A 25,420-nucleotide genomic window follows, 5' to 3' on the forward strand; every position below is an offset into this window, starting at 1 on the left:
CCACAAACCTTTACACAAAACAGCAGGAACTGCATCTACGCAATACAATGCGATACATGCAAAATCATTTACATTGGAGAAACAGGCAACACTATCCGAGTAAGACTAACACAACACATCTATAATATCAAACACAAAAAAGAATCACAAACACCTCTAGTAGCACACTTTCTACAACACAACTTGGAATCTCTGAGAATTACAGGGCTGGAGAGGAACCAGAACTGGACAATCGGAGAAAGGAAATGGAGAGAAAAAGACTGGATCAACAAACTACAAACAACTTTCCCGCTAGGCCTGAACATTAGAAAATCCACGATAGACCTACACTAGAAAAGGAGCTCCAAACCAAAAAAAACAAAGAAAGAAATCCAAAAAGAGCCAGATGGCCAGTGCATCTTTCTTTCCCTGAAAAACCAACCAAGTGTGGAGTTCTCAGGGAAACAAAGTTCCTACCTCACCCTAACCCTAACCCTAACCCTAACCCTAACCCTAACCCTAACCCTAACCCTAATCCCTAACCCTAACCCTAACCCTAACCCTAACCCTAACCCTAACCCTAACCCCAACCCCAAATCTAACCGCAACCCTAACCGCACGTCCATCCCCAACCCCTACCCCCGCTGCACCCCCACCTCTAACCCTAACCCACACCACACCCCGACCCAGAGACTACCAGAGAACCGACGACTCAGCAACAGTCCAGCAACACTGCCCAGGAGAACCTACCAGGTTCACAGACACATCAACACGGACAAAAAGAACATAGACTGGAGCCTGCAAACTAACAAGAACATTCTCATCATTGGGGACTCCAATCTCCACAGAATCCCGGATCACACCCAGAGCCAAATACAGATTGAAAGCTACCCCGGAGCAAAATTCCTACATGCAGCCAACCTTCTGGACAAAGCCAAAACAGATAGAGGAGTGACCAAAGTGATCCTATCATTCGGAATCAACAACAAGGACCAGAAAGTCAAAGAGACAGCTATCAAAAACCTACAAAGGATGTACAGGTCAGCAAAGACAACCTTCCCAACTGCAGAAATCAAAGTGCCACTGGTGAACTTCTCACGAGCACTAGACATGCAGGCCCAACGGAACTTGGAAGAACTAAACGGATTCATCTCAGCCAACCTACCACACATACCGCTATTACCAACTGAGAAATTTCAAGCTGGCGGAGACAACATCCACTGGACAACCAACACAGCCAAAGATATGCTCCAGCACTGGTGCCAGCATTTAAACTAGGAGACCCCACAAGCCCAAATATCTCCAGGGAGGGGGCATCCAACATAGTCAATCTATGTAAATACTTCACACCAACAGAGAGTCAAAACAGCCTTTTGAGCAAAGGCCTCTCCTTCATACCCACACCGCAAACTGAAGCAAAACAGAAGCAGACACTGCGAGCAGAAACACAAGACTACCATAGGAGGCTAAAAATCGCAACCTTCTTTGAAGAGGAAGGAGACTCAAATCACATACCCTTCCTACCCAAATCCAACTGGGAACCAAATAACAACCAAGTTCCACAGGAAATCACAGAGATTATTCTTGAAGATCTAAAAACAATACACAGCCTGAACCCAGGTAACTACAGAACAGAAGACAACCTAACAGCACCAGAAAGGATTGCACTTAAGGAATTACAAAAACATACCGACATCATTTTCAAACCAGCAGACAAGGGAAGTTCAATAGTAATAATGGATAGAGAAGACTACATCTTTGAAGCCAACAGACAACTAAATAATCAAGAACACTACAGGAAATTAGACGCACCAATTTATCTTGATTCTGCTCAGGAAATTAACACAATAATACAAACACTAACAGACCACAAAATAATTAGTAGAAAACAGGCACACTATCTCAAGGGGGCAGACACACCCAGAGCACGCATTTTTTACATGCTACCAAAAATACACAAATCACCAGACACATGGACTATCCCACACACCATACCACCAGGCAGACCGATAGTATCGGATTGCAACAGTGAATCATATAGAATTGCAGAATACATAGACCACTTTTTAAACCCCCTATCCACCAAACACACTAGCTACCTTAAAGACACATATGACTTCATAGACAAAATTAAAACACTCAAACTACCAGAAACAGCTTTTCTCTTCACAATAGATATAGACAGCTTGTACACAAACATAGAGACCAACGCAGGCATTGCAGCTATCAGGAAATGTCTAAATCTAAATCCGGATCCAACCAGACCAGACGAGGAACTGATCAAACTCCTGGAAATCAGCTTAAGGAAAAACGACTTTGAATTCGACAACCAATTCTACCTCCAAACCAAAGGAACAGCGATGGGGAAACGCTTTGCTCCATCATATGCTAACATCTACATGGCCGATTGGGAAGAAACAATCCTCCCCAGATGCCCACACAGACCAACTCACTATTTCAGGTACCTAGATGACATTTGGGGCACTTGGACACATAGCATGGAGGAATTTACACATTTCATCTCGTTACTTAACACACACCACCAGTCCATCAAGGTAAAATACACCACACATAACAGCAAAGTAAACTTTTTAGACACCACCACTTACAAAGGACCACATTTTTCACAAACACACCAACTAGACACAAAAGTATATTTTAAAGAAACTGACACACACACTCTACTACACAAAACCAGCTATCACCCTAAACACACGTTTAGAGGTTTAATAAAATCACAACTACTCAGATTCCACAGAATTTGCACACAACATACTGACTTCCAGGCAGCTACCAAAGTGTTATTCACAGCACTCAGACAAAGGGGGTACTCCCGTTCCTTCCTCAGAGGAATAAGGAAAACCTTCTTAGAACAAAAGCCTAGAGACAACAAAAAGATTATTCCACTCATAACTACCTACTCACATTTTAGTGTGGCAGCTAATTCACAGATAAAACAAAACCTAACCAACAAATTACAAGACACCAACCTTCTTACAGGACACAAGATCATCTCAGCCTACAGAAAAAACAAAAACTTGACCAACTATTTAGTGTCCAGTAAACTGCCTTCACTTAATCGCAAACCAACAAAAGCATCACGACACTTCAAGCAACTTTCCTCCCTCCGGAGCCAATCCACAGGCATCACATACAACATTCCACAAACCTTTACACAAAACAGCAGGAACTGCATCTACGCAATACAATGCGATACATGCAAAATCATTTACATTGGAGAAACAGGCAACACTATCCGAGTAAGACTAACACAACACATCTATAATATCAAACACAAAAAAGAATCACAAACACCTCTAGTAGCACACTTTCTACAACACAACTTGGAATCTCTGAGAATTACAGGGCTGGAGAGGAACCAGAACTGGACAATCGGAGAAAGGAAATGGAGAGAAAAAGACTGGATCAACAAACTACAAACAACTTTCCCGCTAGGCCTGAACATTAGAAAATCCACGATAGACCTACACTAGAAAAGGAGCTCCAAACCAAAAAAAACAAAGAAAGAAATCCAAAAAGAGCCAGATGGCCAGTGCATCTTTCTTTCCCTGAAAAACCAACCAAGTGTGGAGTTCTCAGGGAAACAAAGTTCCTACCTCACCCTAACCCTAACCCTAACCCTAACCCTAACCCTAACCCTAACCCTAACCCTAATCCCTAACCCTAACCCTAACCCTAACCCTAACCCTAACCCTAACCCCAACCCCAAATCTAACCGCAACCCTAACCGCACGTCCATCCCCAACCCCTACCCCCGCTGCACCCCCACCTCTAACCCTAACCCACACCACACCCCGACCCAGAGACTACCAGAGAACCGACGACTCAGCAACAGTCCAGCAACACTGCCCAGGAGAACCTACCAGGTTCACAGACACATCAACACGGACAAAAAGAACATAGACTGGAGCCTGCAAACTAACAAGAACATTCTCATCATTGGGGACTCCAATCTCCACAGAATCCCGGATCACACCCAGAGCCAAATACAGATTGAAAGCTACCCCGGAGCAAAATTCCTACATGCAGCCAACCTTCTGGACAAAGCCAAAACAGATAGAGGAGTGACCAAAGTGATCCTATCATTCGGAATCAACAACAAGGACCAGAAAGTCAAAGAGACAGCTATCAAAAACCTACAAAGGATGTACAGGTCAGCAAAGACAACCTTCCCAACTGCAGAAATCAAAGTGCCACTGGTGAACTTCTCACGAGCACTAGACATGCAGGCCCAACGGAACTTGGAAGAACTAAACGGATTCATCTCAGCCAACCTACCACACATACCGCTATTACCAACTGAGAAATTTCAAGCTGGCGGAGACAACATCCACTGGACAACCAACACAGCCAAAGATATGCTCCAGCACTGGTGCCAGCATTTAAACTAGGAGACCCCACAAGCCCAAATATCTCCAGGGAGGGGGCATCCAACATAGTCAATCTATGTAAATACTTCACACCAACAGAGAGTCAAAACAGCCTTTTGAGCAAAGGCCTCTCCTTCATACCCACACCGCAAACTGAAGCAAAACAGAAGCAGACACTGCGAGCAGAAACACAAGACTACCATAGGAGGCTAAAAATCGCAACCTTCTTTGAAGAGGAAGGAGACTCAAATCACATACCCTTCCTACCCAAATCCAACTGGGAACCAAATAACAACCAAGTTCCACAGGAAATCACAGAGATTATTCTTGAAGATCTAAAAACAATACACAGCCTGAACCCAGGTAACTACAGAACAGAAGACAACCTAACAGCACCAGAAAGGATTGCACTTAAGGAATTACAAAAACATACCGACATCATTTTCAAACCAGCAGACAAGGGAAGTTCAATAGTAATAATGGATAGAGAAGACTACATCTTTGAAGCCAACAGACAACTAAATAATCAAGAACACTACAGGAAATTAGACGCACCAATTTATCTTGATTCTGCTCAGGAAATTAACACAATAATACAAACACTAACAGACCACAAAATAATTAGTAGAAAACAGGCACACTATCTCAAGGGGGCAGACACACCCAGAGCACGCATTTTTTACATGCTACCAAAAATACACAAATCACCAGACACATGGACTATCCCACACACCATACCACCAGGCAGACCGATAGTATCGGATTGCAACAGTGAATCATATAGAATTGCAGAATACATAGACCACTTTTTAAACCCCCTATCCACCAAACACACTAGCTACCTTAAAGACACATATGACTTCATAGACAAAATTAAAACACTCAAACTACCAGAAACAGCTTTTCTCTTCACAATAGATATAGACAGCTTGTACACAAACATAGAGACCAACGCAGGCATTGCAGCTATCAGGAAATGTCTAAATCTAAATCCGGATCCAACCAGACCAGACGAGGAACTGATCAAACTCCTGGAAATCAGCTTAAGGAAAAACGACTTTGAATTCGACAACCAATTCTACCTCCAAACCAAAGGAACAGCGATGGGGAAACGCTTTGCTCCATCATATGCTAACATCTACATGGCCGATTGGGAAGAAACAATCCTCCCCAGATGCCCACACAGACCAACTCACTATTTCAGGTACCTAGATGACATTTGGGGCACTTGGACACATAGCATGGAGGAATTTACACATTTCATCTCGTTACTTAACACACACCACCAGTCCATCAAGGTAAAATACACCACACATAACAGCAAAGTAAACTTTTTAGACACCACCACTTACAAAGGACCACATTTTTCACAAACACACCAACTAGACACAAAAGTATATTTTAAAGAAACTGACACACACACTCTACTACACAAAACCAGCTATCACCCTAAACACACGTTTAGAGGTTTAATAAAATCACAACTACTCAGATTCCACAGAATTTGCACACAACATACTGACTTCCAGGCAGCTACCAAAGTTTTATTCACAGCACTCAGACAAAGGGGGTACTCCCGTTCCTTCCTCAGAGGAATAAGGAAAACCTTCTTAGAACAAAAGCCTAGAGACAACAAAAAGATTATTCCACTCATAACTACCTACTCACATTTTAGTGTGGCAGCTAATTCACAGATAAAACAAAACCTAACCAACAAATTACAAGACACCAACCTTCTTACAGGACACAAGATCATCTCAGCCTACAGAAAAAACAAAAACTTGACCAACTATTTAGTGTCCAGTAAACTGCCTTCACTTAATCGCAAACCAACAAAAGCATCACGACACTTCAAGCAACTTTCCTCCCTCCGGAGCCAATCCACAGGCATCACATACAACATTCCACAAACCTTTACACAAAACAGCAGGAACTGCATCTACGCAATACAATGCGATACATGCAAAATCATTTACATTGGAGAAACAGGCAACACTATCCGAGTAAGACTAACACAACACATCTATAATATCAAACACAAAAAAGAATCACAAACACCTCTAGTAGCACACTTTCTACAACACAACTTGGAATCTCTGAGAATTACAGGGCTGGAGAGGAACCAGAACTGGACAATCGGAGAAAGGAAATGGAGAGAAAAAGACTGGATCAACAAACTACAAACAACTTTCCCGCTAGGCCTGAACATTAGAAAATCCACGATAGACCTACACTAGAAAAGGAGCTCCAAACCAAAAAAAACAAAGAAAGAAATCCAAAAAGAGCCAGATGGCCAGTGCATCTTTCTTTCCCTGAAAAACCAACCAAGTGTGGAGTTCTCAGGGAAACAAAGTTCCTACCTCACCCTAACCCTAACCCTAACCCTAACCCTAACCCTAACCCTAACCCTAACCCTAACCCTAATCCCTAACCCTAACCCTAACCCTAACCCTAACCCTAACCCCAACCCCAAATCTAACCGCAACCCTAACCGCACGTCCATCCCCAACCCCTACCCCCGCTGCACCCCCACCTCTAACCCTAACCCACACCACACCCCGACCCAGAGACTACCAGAGAACCGACGACTCAGCAACAGTCCAGCAACACTGCCCAGGAGAACCTACCAGGTTCACAGACACATCAACACGGACAAAAAGAACATAGACTGGAGCCTGCAAACTAACAAGAACATTCTCATCATTGGGGACTCCAATCTCCACAGAATCCCGGATCACACCCAGAGCCAAATACAGATTGAAAGCTACCCCGGAGCAAAATTCCTACATGCAGCCAACCTTCTGGACAAAGCCAAAACAGATAGAGGAGTGACCAAAGTGATCCTATCATTCGGAATCAACAACAAGGACCAGAAAGTCAAAGAGACAGCTATCAAAAACCTACAAAGGATGTACAGGTCAGCAAAGACAACCTTCCCAACTGCAGAAATCAAAGTGCCACTGGTGAACTTCTCACGAGCACTAGACATGCAGGCCCAACGGAACTTGGAAGAACTAAACGGATTCATCTCAGCCAACCTACCACACATACCGCTATTACCAACTGAGAAATTTCAAGCTGGCGGAGACAACATCCACTGGACAACCAACACAGCCAAAGATATGCTCCAGCACTGGTGCCAGCATTTAAACTAGGAGACCCCACAAGCCCAAATATCTCCAGGGAGGGGGCATCCAACATAGTCAATCTATGTAAATACTTCACACCAACAGAGAGTCAAAACAGCCTTTTGAGCAAAGGCCTCTCCTTCATACCCACACCGCAAACTGAAGCAAAACAGAAGCAGACACTGCGAGCAGAAACACAAGACTACCATAGGAGGCTAAAAATCGCAACCTTCTTTGAAGAGGAAGGAGACTCAAATCACATACCCTTCCTACCCAAATCCAACTGGGAACCAAATAACAACCAAGTTCCACAGGAAATCACAGAGATTATTCTTGAAGATCTAAAAACAATACACAGCCTGAACCCAGGTAACTACAGAACAGAAGACAACCTAACAGCACCAGAAAGGATTGCACTTAAGGAATTACAAAAACATACCGACATCATTTTCAAACCAGCAGACAAGGGAAGTTCAATAGTAATAATGGATAGAGAAGACTACATCTTTGAAGCCAACAGACAACTAAATAATCAAGAACACTACAGGAAATTAGACGCACCAATTTATCTTGATTCTGCTCAGGAAATTAACACAATAATACAAACACTAACAGACCACAAAATAATTAGTAGAAAACAGGCACACTATCTCAAGGGGGCAGACACACCCAGAGCACGCATTTTTTACATGCTACCAAAAATACACAAATCACCAGACACATGGACTATCCCACACACCATACCACCAGGCAGACCGATAGTATCGGATTGCAACAGTGAATCATATAGAATTGCAGAATACATAGACCACTTTTTAAACCCCCTATCCACCAAACACACTAGCTACCTTAAAGACACATATGACTTCATAGACAAAATTAAAACACTCAAACTACCAGAAACAGCTTTTCTCTTCACAATAGATATAGACAGCTTGTACACAAACATAGAGACCAACGCAGGCATTGCAGCTATCAGGAAATGTCTAAATCTAAATCCGGATCCAACCAGACCAGACGAGGAACTGATCAAACTCCTGGAAATCAGCTTAAGGAAAAACGACTTTGAATTCGACAACCAATTCTACCTCCAAACCAAAGGAACAGCGATGGGGAAACGCTTTGCTCCATCATATGCTAACATCTACATGGCCGATTGGGAAGAAACAATCCTCCCCAGATGCCCACACAGACCAACTCACTATTTCAGGTACCTAGATGACATTTGGGGCACTTGGACACATAGCATGGAGGAATTTACACATTTCATCTCGTTACTTAACACACACCACCAGTCCATCAAGGTAAAATACACCACACATAACAGCAAAGTAAACTTTTTAGACACCACCACTTACAAAGGACCACATTTTTCACAAACACACCAACTAGACACAAAAGTATATTTTAAAGAAACTGACACACACACTCTACTACACAAAACCAGCTATCACCCTAAACACACGTTTAGAGGTTTAATAAAATCACAACTACTCAGATTCCACAGAATTTGCACACAACATACTGACTTCCAGGCAGCTACCAAAGTTTTATTCACAGCACTCAGACAAAGGGGGTACTCCCGTTCCTTCCTCAGAGGAATAAGGAAAACCTTCTTAGAACAAAAGCCTAGAGACAACAAAAAGATTATTCCACTCATAACTACCTACTCACATTTTAGTGTGGCAGCTAATTCACAGATAAAACAAAACCTAACCAACAAATTACAAGACACCAACCTTCTTACAGGACACAAGATCATCTCAGCCTACAGAAAAAACAAAAACTTGACCAACTATTTAGTGTCCAGTAAACTGCCTTCACTTAATCGCAAACCAACAAAAGCATCACGACACTTCAAGCAACTTTCCTCCCTCCGGAGCCAATCCACAGGCATCACATACAACATTCCACAAACCTTTACACAAAACAGCAGGAACTGCATCTACGCAATACAATGCGATACATGCAAAATCATTTACATTGGAGAAACAGGCAACACTATCCGAGTAAGACTAACACAACACATCTATAATATCAAACACAAAAAAGAATCACAAACACCTCTAGTAGCACACTTTCTACAACACAACTTGGAATCTCTGAGAATTACAGGGCTGGAGAGGAACCAGAACTGGACAATCGGAGAAAGGAAATGGAGAGAAAAAGACTGGATCAACAAACTACAAACAACTTTCCCGCAAGGCCTGAACATTAGAAAATCCACGATAGACCTACACTAGAAAAGGAGCTCCAAACCAAAAAAAACAAAGAAAGAAATCCAAAAAGAGCCAGATGGCCAGTGCATCTTTCTTTCCCTGAAAAACCAACCAAGTGTGGAGTTCTCAGGGAAACAAAGTTCCTACCTCACCCTAACCCTAACCCTAACCCTAACCCTAACCCTAACCCTAACCCTAACCCTAACCCTAATCCCTAACCCTAACCCTAACCCTAACCCTAACCCTAACCCTAACCCTAACCCCAACCCCAAATCTAACCGCAACCCTAACCGCACGTCCATCCCCAACCCCTACCCCCGCTGCACCCCCACCTCTAACCCTAACCCACACCACACCCCGACCCAGAGACTACCAGAGAACCGACGACTCAGCAACAGTCCAGCAACACTGCCCAGGAGAACCTACCAGGTTCACAGACACATCAACACGGACAAAAAGAACATAGACTGGAGCCTGCAAACTAACAAGAACATTCTCATCATTGGGGACTCCAATCTCCACAGAATCCCGGATCACACCCAGAGCCAAATACAGATTGAAAGCTACCCCGGAGCAAAATTCCTACATGCAGCCAACCTTCTGGACAAAGCCAAAACAGATAGAGGAGTGACCAAAGTGATCCTATCATTCGGAATCAACAACAAGGACCAGAAAGTCAAAGAGACAGCTATCAAAAACCTACAAAGGATGTACAGGTCAGCAAAGACAACCTTCCCAACTGCAGAAATCAAAGTGCCACTGGTGAACTTCTCACGAGCACTAGACATGCAGGCCCAACGGAACTTGGAAGAACTAAACGGATTCATCTCAGCCAACCTACCACACATACCGCTATTACCAACTGAGAAATTTCAAGCTGGCGGAGACAACATCCACTGGACAACCAACACAGCCAAAGATATGCTCCAGCACTGGTGCCAGCATTTAAACTAGGAGACCCCACAAGCCCAAATATCTCCAGGGAGGGGGCATCCAACATAGTCAATCTATGTAAATACTTCACACCAACAGAGAGTCAAAACAGCCTTTTGAGCAAAGGCCTCTCCTTCATACCCACACCGCAAACTGAAGCAAAACAGAAGCAGACACTGCGAGCAGAAACACAAGACTACCATAGGAGGCTAAAAATCGCAACCTTCTTTGAAGAGGAAGGAGACTCAAATCACATACCCTTCCTACCCAAATCCAACTGGGAACCAAATAACAACCAAGTTCCACAGGAAATCACAGAGATTATTCTTGAAGATCTAAAAACAATACACAGCCTGAACCCAGGTAACTACAGAACAGAAGACAACCTAACAGCACCAGAAAGGATTGCACTTAAGGAATTACAAAAACATACCGACATCATTTTCAAACCAGCAGACAAGGGAAGTTCAATAGTAATAATGGATAGAGAAGACTACATCTTTGAAGCCAACAGACAACTAAATAATCAAGAACACTACAGGAAATTAGACGCACCAATTTATCTTGATTCTGCTCAGGAAATTAACACAATAATACAAACACTAACAGACCACAAAATAATTAGTAGAAAACAGGCACACTATCTCAAGGGGGCAGACACACCCAGAGCACGCATTTTTTACATGCTACCAAAAATACACAAATCACCAGACACATGGACTATCCCACACACCATACCACCAGGCAGACCGATAGTATCGGATTGCAACAGTGAATCATATAGAATTGCAGAATACATAGACCACTTTTTAAACCCCCTATCCACCAAACACACTAGCTACCTTAAAGACACATATGACTTCATAGACAAAATTAAAACACTCAAACTACCAGAAACAGCTTTTCTCTTCACAATAGATATAGACAGCTTGTACACAAACATAGAGACCAACGCAGGCATTGCAGCTATCAGGAAATGTCTAAATCTAAATCCGGATCCAACCAGACCAGACGAGGAACTGATCAAACTCCTGGAAATCAGCTTAAGGAAAAACGACTTTGAATTCGACAACCAATTCTACCTCCAAACCAAAGGAACAGCGATGGGGAAACGCTTTGCTCCATCATATGCTAACATCTACATGGCCGATTGGGAAGAAACAATCCTCCCCAGATGCCCACACAGACCAACTCACTATTTCAGGTACCTAGATGACATTTGGGGCACTTGGACACATAGCATGGAGGAATTTACACATTTCATCTCGTTACTTAACACACACCACCAGTCCATCAAGGTAAAATACACCACACATAACAGCAAAGTAAACTTTTTAGACACCACCACTTACAAAGGACCACATTTTTCACAAACACACCAACTAGACACAAAAGTATATTTTAAAGAAACTGACACACACACTCTACTACACAAAACCAGCTATCACCCTAAACACACGTTTAGAGGTTTAATAAAATCACAACTACTCAGATTCCACAGAATTTGCACACAACATACTGACTTCCAGGCAGCTACCAAAGTTTTATTCACAGCACTCAGACAAAGGGGGTACTCCCGTTCCTTCCTCAGAGGAATAAGGAAAACCTTCTTAGAACAAAAGCCTAGAGACAACAAAAAGATTATTCCACTCATAACTACCTACTCACATTTTAGTGTGGCAGCTAATTCACAGATAAAACAAAACCTAACCAACAAATTACAAGACACCAACCTTCTTACAGGACACAAGATCATCTCAGCCTACAGAAAAAACAAAAACTTGACCAACTATTTAGTGTCCAGTAAACTGCCTTCACTTAATCGCAAACCAACAAAAGCATCACGACACTTCAAGCAACTTTCCTCCCTCCGGAGCCAATCCACAGGCATCACATACAACATTCCACAAACCTTTACACAAAACAGCAGGAACTGCATCTACGCAATACAATGCGATACATGCAAAATCATTTACATTGGAGAAACAGGCAACACTATCCGAGTAAGACTAACACAACACATCTATAATATCAAACACAAAAAAGAATCACAAACACCTCTAGTAGCACACTTTCTACAACACAACTTGGAATCTCTGAGAATTACAGGGCTGGAGAGGAACCAGAACTGGACAATCGGAGAAAGGAAATGGAGAGAAAAAGACTGGATCAACAAACTACAAACAACTTTCCCGCAAGGCCTGAACATTAGAAAATCCACGATAGACCTACACTAGAAAAGGAGCTCCAAACCAAAAAAAACAAAGAAAGAAATCCAAAAAGAGCCAGATGGCCAGTGCATCTTTCTTTCCCTGAAAAACCAACCAAGTGTGGAGTTCTCAGGGAAACAAAGTTCCTACCTCACCCTAACCCTAACCCTAACCCTAACCCTAACCCTAACCCTAACCCTAACCCTAACCCTAATCCCTAACCCTAACCCTAACCCTAACCCTAACCCTAACCCTAACCCTAACCCCAACCCCAAATCTAACCGCAACCCTAACCGCACGTCCATCCCCAACCCCTACCCCCGCTGCACCCCCACCTCTAACCCTAACCCACACCACACCCCGACCCAGAGACTACCAGAGAACCGACGACTCAGCAACAGTCCAGCAACACTGCCCAGGAGAACCTACCAGGTTCACAGACACATCAACACGGACAAAAAGAACATAGACTGGAGCCTGCAAACTAACAAGAACATTCTCATCATTGGGGACTCCAATCTCCACAGAATCCCGGATCACACCCAGAGCCAAATACAGATTGAAAGCTACCCCGGAGCAAAATTCCTACATGCAGCCAACCTTCTGGACAAAGCCAAAACAGATAGAGGAGTGACCAAAGTGATCCTATCATTCGGAATCAACAACAAGGACCAGAAAGTCAAAGAGACAGCTATCAAAAACCTACAAAGGATGTACAGGTCAGCAAAGACAACCTTCCCAACTGCAGAAATCAAAGTGCCACTGGTGAACTTCTCACGAGCACTAGACATGCAGGCCCAACGGAACTTGGAAGAACTAAACGGATTCATCTCAGCCAACCTACCACACATACCGCTATTACCAACTGAGAAATTTCAAGCTGGCGGAGACAACATCCACTGGACAACCAACACAGCCAAAGATATGCTCCAGCACTGGTGCCAGCATTTAAACTAGGAGACCCCACAAGCCCAAATATCTCCAGGGAGGGGGCATCCAACATAGTCAATCTATGTAAATACTTCACACCAACAGAGAGTCAAAACAGCCTTTTGAGCAAAGGCCTCTCCTTCATACCCACACCGCAAACTGAAGCAAAACAGAAGCAGACACTGCGAGCAGAAACACAAGACTACCATAGGAGGCTAAAAATCGCAACCTTCTTTGAAGAGGAAGGAGACTCAAATCACATACCCTTCCTACCCAAATCCAACTGGGAACCAAATAACAACCAAGTTCCACAGGAAATCACAGAGATTATTCTTGAAGATCTAAAAACAATACACAGCCTGAACCCAGGTAACTACAGAACAGAAGACAACCTAACAGCACCAGAAAGGATTGCACTTAAGGAATTACAAAAACATACCGACATCATTTTCAAACCAGCAGACAAGGGAAGTTCAATAGTAATAATGGATAGAGAAGACTACATCTTTGAAGCCAACAGACAACTAAATAATCAAGAACACTACAGGAAATTAGACGCACCAATTTATCTTGATTCTGCTCAGGAAATTAACACAATAATACAAACACTAACAGACCACAAAATAATTAGTAGAAAACAGGCACACTATCTCAAGGGGGCAGACACACCCAGAGCACGCATTTTTTACATGCTACCAAAAATACACAAATCACCAGACACATGGACTATCCCACACACCATACCACCAGGCAGACCGATAGTATCGGATTGCAACAGTGAATCATATAGAATTGCAGAATACATAGACCACTTTTTAAACCCCCTATCCACCAAACACACTAGCTACCTTAAAGACACATATGACTTCATAGACAAAATTAAAACACTCAAACTACCAGAAACAGCTTTTCTCTTCACAATAGATATAGACAGCTTGTACACAAACATAGAGACCAACGCAGGCATTGCAGCTATCAGGAAATGTCTAAATCTAAATCCGGATCCAACCAGACCAGACGAGGAACTGATCAAACTCCTGGAAATCAGCTTAAGGAAAAACGACTTTGAATTCGACAACCAATTCTACCTCCAAACCAAAGGAACAGCGATGGGGAAACGCTTTGCTCCATCATATGCTAACATCTACATGGCCGATTGGGAAGAAACAATCCTCCCCAGATGCCCACACAGACCAACTCACTATTTCAGGTACCTAGATGACATTTGGGGCACTTGGACACATAGCATGGAGGAATTTACACATTTCATCTCGTTACTTAACACACACCACCAGTCCATCAAGGTAAAATACACCACACATAACAGCAAAGTAAACTTTTTAGACACCACCACTTACAAAGGACCACATTTTTCACAAACACACCAACTAGACACAAAAGTATATTTTAAAGAAACTGACACACACACTCTACTACACAAAACCAGCTATCACCCTAAACACACGTTTAGAGGTTTAATAAAATCACAACTACTCAGATTCCACAGAATTTGCACACAACATACTGACTTCCAGGCAGCTACCAAAGTTTTATTCACAGCACTCAGACAAAGGGGGTACTCCCGTTCCTTCCTCAGAGGAATAAGGAAAACCTTCTTAGAACAAAAGCCTAGAGACAACAAAAAGATTATTCCACTCATAACTACCTACTCACATTTTAGTGTGGCAGCTAATTCACAGATAAAACAAAACCTAACCAACAAATTACAAGACACCAACCTTCTTACAGGACACAAGATCATCTCAGCCTACAGAAAAAACAAAAACTTGACCAACTATTTAGTGTCCAGTAAACTGCCTTCACTTAATCGCAAACCAACAAAAGCATCACGACACTTCAAGCAACTTTCCTCCCTCCGGAGCCAATCCACAGGCATCACATACAACATTCCACAAACCTTTACACAAAACAGCAGGAACTGCATCTACGCAATACAATGCGATACATGCAAAATCATTTACATTGGAGAAACAGGCAACACTATCCGAGTAAGACTAACACAACACATCTATAATATCAAACACAAAAAAGAATCACAAACACCTCTAGTAGCACACTTTCTACAACACAACTTGGAATCTCTGAAAATTACAGGGCTGGAGAGGAACCAGAACTGGACAATCGGAGAAAGGAAATGGAGAGAAAAAGACTGGATCAACAAACTACAAACAACTTTCCCGCTAGGCCTGAACATTAGAAAATCCACGATAGACCTACACTAGAAAAGGAGCTCCAAAACAACAAAAAAAACAAAGAAAGAAATCCAAAAAGAGCCAGATGGCCAGTGCATCTTTCTTTCCCTGAAAAACCAACCAAGTGTGGAGTTCTCAGGGAAACAAAGTTCCTACCTAACCCTAACCCTAACCCTAACCCTAACCCTAACCCTAACCCTAACCCTAACCCTACCTAACCCTAACCCTAACCCTAACCCTAACCCTAACCCTAACCCGAACCCCTGACCCTTAACCCCTAACCCTAACCCTAACCCTACACCCCCACTCGACCTCTCCGCTCCGCCTGCACTAGAAGACTAGCTCTACCTCCGCTACACTCCCCTGTCTCCAGAGCCCGCTCCTTCTCCACCCTTGCTCCGCAGTGGTGGAATGAACTTCCTACAGATGTCAGGACTGCCCAGTCCCTGACCACATTCTGGCACCTCCTTAAGACTCACCTCTTCAAACAGCACCTGTAGAACTCCTCTGCTTGTATCCTGGGTCACTATCACCCTTCATGTAAATGTGCTTTATTCTGCTCTTATCTGCCCCCTATTTTACTGCATTTAATCCTGTACTTCAGAATACTGTAATCTGCCAAGTGTTTAACCTGTAGTACTTTGTATTTAATCACATCCTGATGTAACTATCACTATTTAATCATATCCTGATGTAACTATCACTATTATCTGCTGTATTATTGAATTGTGGTTTGTCACACTTGAACAAAAGTTTTTGTATTTCTTGCTCTTATTGTATTACTTATATTGTAACACTTGAAATGTATTTGCTTACGATTGTAAGTCGCCCTGGATAAGGGCCTGCTAAGAAATAAATAATAATAATAATAATAATAATAATAATAATAATAACCAACATCGCATAGAGTTTATTTGATTTGATTGTCATGTTTTTATATATGTGATGTTTTTGTAAATAAATAGACACATATTTTGCAGCTTCAGTGGTTGTATGTTGTCCGATGTCTCTGTGGTTTTAGTGTTAAACAGGTTTTTTTCTTGCATTTCTTTATATCGGCTTAAATTTGTTGCAGTAAAACAACAGGTTTTATTTTAGAAAACTTTCAATTTTGTGTTATTTGAAACAATAATTTGACCTGTTCAAAACAAAGAAAATGTGTAGTGAAAGATTTGTCAAAGTTTTTCATTTATGGTTATGTGGTAGAAAATTCACAAAACAAGGTATTCTAGACAATGTTAAGAACACATATTTTAATGTAATAACTTGTATTGTAGCACTCTGTAACTGTTTGTATTTTTCTACTCTGTATCTTATGTTTGCAACAAATAGCTGCGTGCAGAATAATGCCGCTGTCAGCAAGAGGGGTATCCACAGATAGCACCAAGCATCCTGTCTTCTAAATGTGAACGCTAACATGTTGTGGCACTAGCCACACAAGTGTTTAAATAAACACTCCCTTTAGTTAAAATGCCTGGCCAGGTAACTTCTTAATTATTGTATCTATTTAATTAAGGATTCCCCTTTAAGAAGGCTGAACTCCCATGAGCCTTTGTTCTTTTTTAAACAGGTAGAGGGTTGAAGGGAGGCAGGTTTTGTGTTCTGGGTTCCTCCATTTTGTGTATGGCGGTGTGGTTTGTGTGCAGGTTCTGAATGGGTTCCAGTTGACTTTCAGGATTTTATTTACAAGAAAATTATATTAAATAAGAACTATACCTACCTTGGAGCATCTCTTGGACAACTTGTTGCTGTTGGACTGCCACTGGAACTACAGAATAAGCATCAACAAACAAACAAACAGTCAGGTGAGATCATTCTGGGGTTGTTTCCATTTTTTGCATTTGTTTCTTTTTTGCTCGGTTGGATTACTTGGATTGTTTTTTGGGCTTGATTTGTTCGGGACATTGTTTTGCATGAGTGATATGTGTGTGATAATTTTTGTTATATATATATATAACTTATACATTTATAAGTTTTTTTTACTATATTAGTAATTCGCTATTTCATATCTTTATTTCCTTGCCAGACTTTAAAATTGTTTGTTGCTTTACCCTCTACTATTTGTGGGCTTGTCTTAAATCATTTGCGATTCACTTGTGTGTAGTTTACTGGTGTGTGTGGCATTAAATTTGTTAATTGAGGACCCTCGTTTTTTTTTTGTTTTATTCGCTGTTGGCTGAAGCTTTTAGTTTCAAACCGTTACAATGTGGCAACCAATTGCAAAAGTAGAAGTTATGAGTCATGAAGATAATTTTGAGCCACCCTTTTGACTGTCTGTTCTACTAAAAATATGGTCTCTGTCTCCTCTGTATGCAAGAGTTTTGCTCAAGTTGCTACATGCCCAACTGTCACATAGACAGTTTGTGGAGGTACCTATAAATATCCAAGTTTGGCAGTGTTATGTGGGCTTGTTCTCAAACTGACTCTGCACTGAGTGTTGTGACAGGTTCCAGGTTTGCAAATCTTAATAAAGCTTGCTGTTTGAGAATCTACAGTCTCTCTTCCTTTCAATAGAATTTCCAAGACAGTTATTTCAATAAGTCAAGTGAAATCTGTTTTTTGCAAAAATTTCAAGGAATCTCCAAAAGGGTTCTTTAATTATTCAGGGGTCTAAAGGGTTAAAATGTATAAAAGAAAATAAAATGTATATCCTAAAAGGTTGAAGGGCTCATAAGTGAATGGTCATGGGTCAAGAGGCAGTGGTCGGGGGGGGTGGTCTATGTCCAATGTGGAGGGGCGCGGAGGATGAAGAGGGGCAAAGACGAGCCACGCGCGTCAAAAAGACCAGCGCGCGCTGGCCTTTTTGACGCGCGTGGCTCGTCTTTGCCCCTCTTCATCCTCCGCGCCCCTCCACATTGTCCCTCTCTCTTCTTCCCATCTCTCCACCCACCCCCCCTTTCCTTTCCTGGGGGGCTCCCATCTCTCTCTCTCTCCAGTCAGCCTTCTTTCTCAGCACTGTATTTACTCACACACGTTCATCTCAGCCACTTCACTCATACCAAGCACAATCACTAGCTCAAGCCACACAGCTCTTGCTATATAATATATAAAGAGTTCAATTGTTATTTATAACTCATATAATTAGTCCAAAGTCTATTTGTGGTTTGATTTTATTACAGTATATTTCTATCTTAAAATGATAAAAAATATTATATTGTCACCAAAGTGGTCATTGAGGATTATATGGTTAATGTTTTATACAATTTAATTCTTTGAAATTAAAAAATATATATCTATATATATATATTACACATAACTTTTCATTTATTCCTCACAAATCAGTATTTTACAATTCAGGATAATTGGGATATATGCTAATTACGTCATTCCAATAGCTATTTATAATTCGTATAACCAAGTAAAATTCAATTTAGGGTTACTACCCATTAATTTATATATTAAAATAAGTTCAAATATTATATTGTTACCAAAACGGCGTTTGTGGATAATATATGTTCAATGTTTTATACAATTTTAATTATTAAAAATATATATTTAATTTTAAATATATGTACCTTTCCAGTTAAGTGTCACAAATTGAATTATGGGTAATATGAAAATATACGGGATATGGAGAAATCCATTGAATTATTCTGCCGTAAACACCGCAATTAACCACCAGGGGGAGATGTTCGGAAACTACATGCAATCTTGTATTTGACCAAATGTAAACAATTATCATTTTGTCTACGAACATCCGATCCAGACGCATGATACGTCTTTGGAAAGCCACAAAACGGCTTTTTTAATATAAAAAAATAACCCCTGCATATTGAGCTACAGGGCACAGCACGAGCAGTGAAAGCAGGGTCCCCACAGACTTCCATCAGGCGCGTTCACGGTCATAACAAAGCCTACGTCAGCATGCGCGCTTCACAGAATGTCCGCCCCCATGCTTGCCTGGAGTTTCACATCGCAATAGGAGGATTCTCCTCAGGTAAAACAAAACCGTATTGTTATTTACACCTGTTTAAGGGGCTTGTGTTTTGGCTGTACGGCTTCATCTCATCCTTTTTGTTTGTCATAATCGACAGCGCGCCAGCCTCCGTTTTCTGTGTTTGTTTTAACCCTTTGCAGTCCATTTATTAAGTGCGCAACAGGCACGTCAGGTTTTCACACGCGCAGTTCATTTTAGACGCGCTGTTTAAAAGTATTTTTTTTCAGTCAAACGGGTTTAAATGGCCCTGCATATCAACAAAGCACTCACTAGGCATCTCCAGCCCCGCCCCACCCTTTCGTTTGCTATAGCGTTTACCTATGTAAGAAATAATAATAATAATAATAATAATAATAATAATAATAATAATAATAATAATAGTCGTACATACCGATCGATCATCTCCGGATCACTCGTTTTATCACCAAACTCCTCAATAATGCGATCCAAGTCATTATTTTATTACAATAACATCTGAAAAAAGCTCTACAAATGTCCATGATAGTCTCTGTGCGCTGACGCACTCAGCCAGCTTGTTTACTATGAACGCCCCGTTATCTGATACCTGATACCATATATGACTATTCATGAGATACGCCTTTTTTTTTTCGACTTGTCTCGGCTCCTGTCGCTCCCACTCGGCAATTGAATGGTTTTCTCGGCTTTTTCCGGAGAAAAAACGACTAAACATCCGTTTATTGCGTTGCTATAATGATGTCGGACCCAGTCTGAGAAAGGACCTGTGAGGAATAATTGCAATGTCGGACCCAGTCCGACAATGGACCGCAAATTAATGTTGCTGTGTTGTTTTTTGCTATGGATGATTTATCTGATTGCCCCCGCTAATGCTTTATTGTGCACACACGAGGTTGTTGCCTCTTCATGGTTTTAATATCACCGGGTGTGTGTTAATTTCTTTTTATTGTTGGGTGTTCGCTGCACACGAGTTGTGAAGGAGTGGCGTCGCTGTTTTTATTGTTGTTCTTGTTCCCTGCAGCATTGAAATGTATTGGATCATTTTGGGATCCATGGTGGTCGATTACATTAGTCACTTAAACTGTAATTTCTGATTGGAATTCACTGTGTTGTTTATGTATTTGTGTGGAGTTTATTGTTTTAATTAACATAGTTTTCTGTTTTAACAAGATATAAACTGAAAAAACACAATGTGTGGGGTTTGTCAGTGTGTGCCTCGTAATCACGTGACCCACGATTTAAGAATACAGGGGGTGCGTTCACGAGAGGCAGACTTTGTTAAGTCTGCGCAGATTCTGCAAAGATTCCGAAAATTCCTTGGCTACTTGCTCCGATTCTGTGCGGATTCTGCGCAGAATGACGGAAGTCTGCGTGTCGTGAACGCACCCGAACTCTCTCCACACACAACACACAGCGTTCTTGCGCCTGCCGTCACTCCTGCACACGTGAGCGGAATACATGCAGGCTAGAGTGTCTCACGCGTGTAGGGCTGTGTGTTGAAATGAACCTGGAAACAAATTCAAATCCATGCGTTTCCAGCAGATGTGTCCGTCCTCGCCTCTTGCTTTGCTCGACTACCTCTAAGAGAAATGTGTTGGGCTTGTATCTTCACCTCAGTGTTGCTATTGTGTTTAAATTGACATATTGTTTTCGGCCCTTGCATTAAATGTCGGTTCATCTGTGAGACTGAGAAATAATTCTCACACAATATTATGGCTGTAGACCAAGAGCAAGTTCATAATACTGGTCTGTGACAATGTGAAGCACTTCCAGTGTATTTATTTATTTATTTATTTATTGCATTTATATAGCGATTTTTGTACAAGCGTTTCACAAAGCACTGTACAGTACAGAGCACAAAAAAAGAACAAACCACAATACATTTCTATAGCATGCCACACATACAGACCATAATAATACAAAAGCAGCAATTTTTATGAAAGTGTGTTTTTGCTCTTGACAATACTCGACCGTCCCCTCGCTAGATTGCTCTGATACTGTGTGTGTGTGTGTGTGTGTGTGTGTGTGTGTGTGTGTGTGTGTGTGTGTGTGTTGTCTCTCGCCTGTCCGGTGAGGATGAAGATGTGGTTTCAGTGTTTTAATGCTCGTCCCCTCACTGTGTGTCTGTGTGTTCTTGCCTCTTGACAGGTCTGTGAGGATGAGAAGGTCTCCACAGTCTGGAGTCTGGTCTCTGACAGGCTCAACATACCTGTCAATCAACAGGGACTCCTCTACAAAGGCAAGGCGCTGGCAGGTAGGCTGAACAGCACAGCACAGCACAGCACAGCACAGATCACCCCTCATCTCGCCCCTCACCTCACCCCTCCTCTCACGCCTCGCCTCACCCCGGGTCAGTGTGGCACAGCCTGCCTGCTCTTCTGAACAAACACTTCAGCCCTGCAGACGCAGTGAGAGTCTGGAGCAGCTACACAAGGTAACCTGAACACAATAAACACACACACTGCTATACACACAGACACACACACACACACACACACACAGTGAGAGTCTGGAGCAGCTACACAAGCTAACCTGAACACAATAAACGCACACACTGCTATATACACACACACACACACAGACACACAGTGAGAGTCTGGAGCAGCTACACAAGCTAACCTGAACACAATAAACACACACACACACACACAGACACAGTGAGAGTCTGGAGCAGCAACACAAGGTAACCTGAACACAGTAGACACACACACTGCTATATACACACACACACACACACACACAGACACAGTGAGAGACTGGAGCAGCTACACAAGGTAACCTGAACACAATAAACACACACTGCTATATACACACACACACACACACACACACAGTGAGAGTCTGGAGCAGCTACACAAGGTAACCTGAACACAATAAACACACACACACACACACACACACACACAGTGAGAGTCTGCAGCAGCTACACAAGGTAACCTGAACACAATAAACACACACACACACACACACACACACACACACACACACAGTGAGAGTCTGGAGCAGCTACACAAGGTAACCTGAACACAATAAACACACACACTGCTACACACACACACACACACACACACACACAGTGAGAGTCTGGAGCAGCTACACAAGGTAACCTGAACACAATAAACACACACACTGCTACACACACACACACACACACACACACACACAGTGAGAGTCCCGAGCAGCTACACAAGGTAACCTGAACACAATAAACACACACACACACACTGCTACAATGCACACCGGATTTAAAAGTATGTTCTGTATTACAGTGCCACATGTCGTCTCTTTTGGCAAGTGATATTTTCAAAATAATATTGAGTGGCAATAAAGAGTGCTGACTGTATTTGAACCCGGAGTAACTGTTTGTTAAGGTAGTTAGTAACACTTGTGATTGTATTTAATGATTCTTTATATAGCCGTGATTGTCTTGATTTCAATGCAGTTAATTAATGCAGAAGTTGTTCTTCCCTGCAACTATTGTAAGGATTATTATTATTATTATTATTATTTATTTATTTCTTAGCAGACGCCCTTATCCAGGGCGACTTACAATCGCAAGCAAATACAAATACATTCAAGTGTTACAATATAAGTCATACAATAAGAACAAGAAATACAATAATTCTCAAGTGTGACAAACCACAATTCAATAATACAGCAGATAATAGTGAAAGTTACATCAGGATATGATTAAGTAGTGATAGTTACATCAGGATATGATTAAGTACAAAATACTACAGATTAAACACTTGGGAGATTACAATATTCTGAGGTACAGGATTAAATGCAGTAAAATAGGGGGCAGATAAGAGCAAAATAAAGCATATTTAAATGAAGGGTGATAGTGTCCCAGGATACAACAGAGGAGTTCTACAGGTGCTGTTTGAAGAGGTGAGTCTTAAGGAGGCGCCGGAATGTGGTCAGGGACTGGGTTAATGCTGCCTCTTTCAACTTGGGGTGCATGCTATGTATTTTTTGGGGGACACTTGTGGGACAGGTAAAGTTGTATATAATGTCCAACTAGGCTGAAAGCATTTATAGATTGTTTAATTTTTTTTTTAATTTTAGGTGATGAAGTGACACTTTGAATATGGGGCCTGATGAGAGAAGTATCCTTTTCATGTGGTTTTGGTTTTGCCGTTGTGAGCAGGAGTGGGAGACAGCACCGTGTCTGCATGTGAAATAACAAAGTCATCGCAGTGGAGGGACTCTCTGAAGGCTGCTGTTTGTGGATTTGTCTTGTAATGTGAGTGATCTACTGTACTGTGATGCAACTGATTGTACGCACGCTGCACTGTAGGGGAGACACCGCTGGCATTCACAGGGCATGCTTGTTCATTTAAAGCATGCTGCACTGCAGGGGAGACACCGCTGGCATTCACAGGGCATGCTTGTTCATTTAAAGCATGCTGCACTGTAGGGGAGACACCGCTGGCATTCACAGGGCATGCTTGTTCATTTAAAGCATGCTGCACTGTAGGGGAGACACCGCTGGCATTCACAGGGCATGCTTGTTCATTTAAAGCATGCTGCACTGCAGGGGAGACACCGCTGGCATTCACAGGGCATGCTTGTTCATTTAAAGCACGCTGCACTGTAGGGGAGACACCGCTGGCATTCACAGGGCATGCTTGTTCATTTAAAGCATGCTGCACTGTAGGGGAGACACCGCTGGCATTCACAGGGCATGCTTGTTCATTTAAAGCATGCTGCACTGCAGGGGAGACACCGCTGGCATTCACAGGGCATGCTTGTTCATTTAAAGCACGCTGCACTGTAGGGGAGACACCGCTGGCATTCACAGGGCATGCTTGTTCATTTAAAGCATGCTGCACTGCAGGGGAGACACTGCTGGCATTCACAGGGCATGCTTGTTCATTTAAAGCACGCTGCACTGTAGGGGAGATTGCACAGTGATCTTGTATGTTATTTTTAGGTGAAGTTTTGAATGCATCAAGTTGGAAGACTTGGCTTAAGATAGTGAACTCCACTTTTCATAATGTAAATTGTTTAGTTTGCATGATTTGATAATACAGGTGGATTTAATTAGACAACAAAACCACCCATTACTCCATAAACAATGACTTGAACATTCATTATCCTGGCTGACCATGTTTCAGGAGACCTCTAGTGGTCAAGATGAGCCATGTGAGGGAATAATGCTATTTTTATTCTAAAACTTATGATTTCCATTACACGAGAGTAGATGTTAAAACTTCATGCTGATTTGAACTCGGCTCTCACCAAGATAAGCACCAACTAAGACGTAGCTTTACAGTAAACTAATGTGATCCATATGTGTCTCCATCCATTTACGTTTCCTTCCATATGATGATGTAGATATCCTTCTGTCTGGTGTTAATGGCTGAAGTGTAATGCTGGCTCCAGGGATCAGCTTATTTTGCCTCCCTGGCGCATCAGCACACACAACGGCTGCGATGCTGGCTCCGGGGATCAACCATAGTGCGGCCTCCCCAGCGCATCAGCATGACAACCGTCTGGAT

General features: G+C 42.1%; 1 long non-coding RNA gene across 1 annotated transcript; it reads left to right on the forward strand.

The window, feature by feature from the left end:
• Nucleotides 1–17,365: 17,365 nt before the first annotated feature.
• LOC131738013 (uncharacterized) lies at nt 17,366–24,294 on the forward strand. Its single transcript, XR_009329563.1, has 3 exons — nt 17,366–17,808; nt 22,065–22,170; nt 23,985–24,294. It is a non-coding gene; the product is annotated as an uncharacterized LOC131738013 (long non-coding RNA).
• Nucleotides 24,295–25,420: the final 1,126 nt, after the last annotated feature.

Source organism: Acipenser ruthenus, chromosome 9 (assembly GCF_902713425.1).
Source record: "Acipenser ruthenus chromosome 9, fAciRut3.2 maternal haplotype, whole genome shotgun sequence".
In the NCBI taxonomy this organism is placed as follows: domain Eukaryota; kingdom Metazoa; phylum Chordata; class Actinopteri; order Acipenseriformes; family Acipenseridae; genus Acipenser; species Acipenser ruthenus.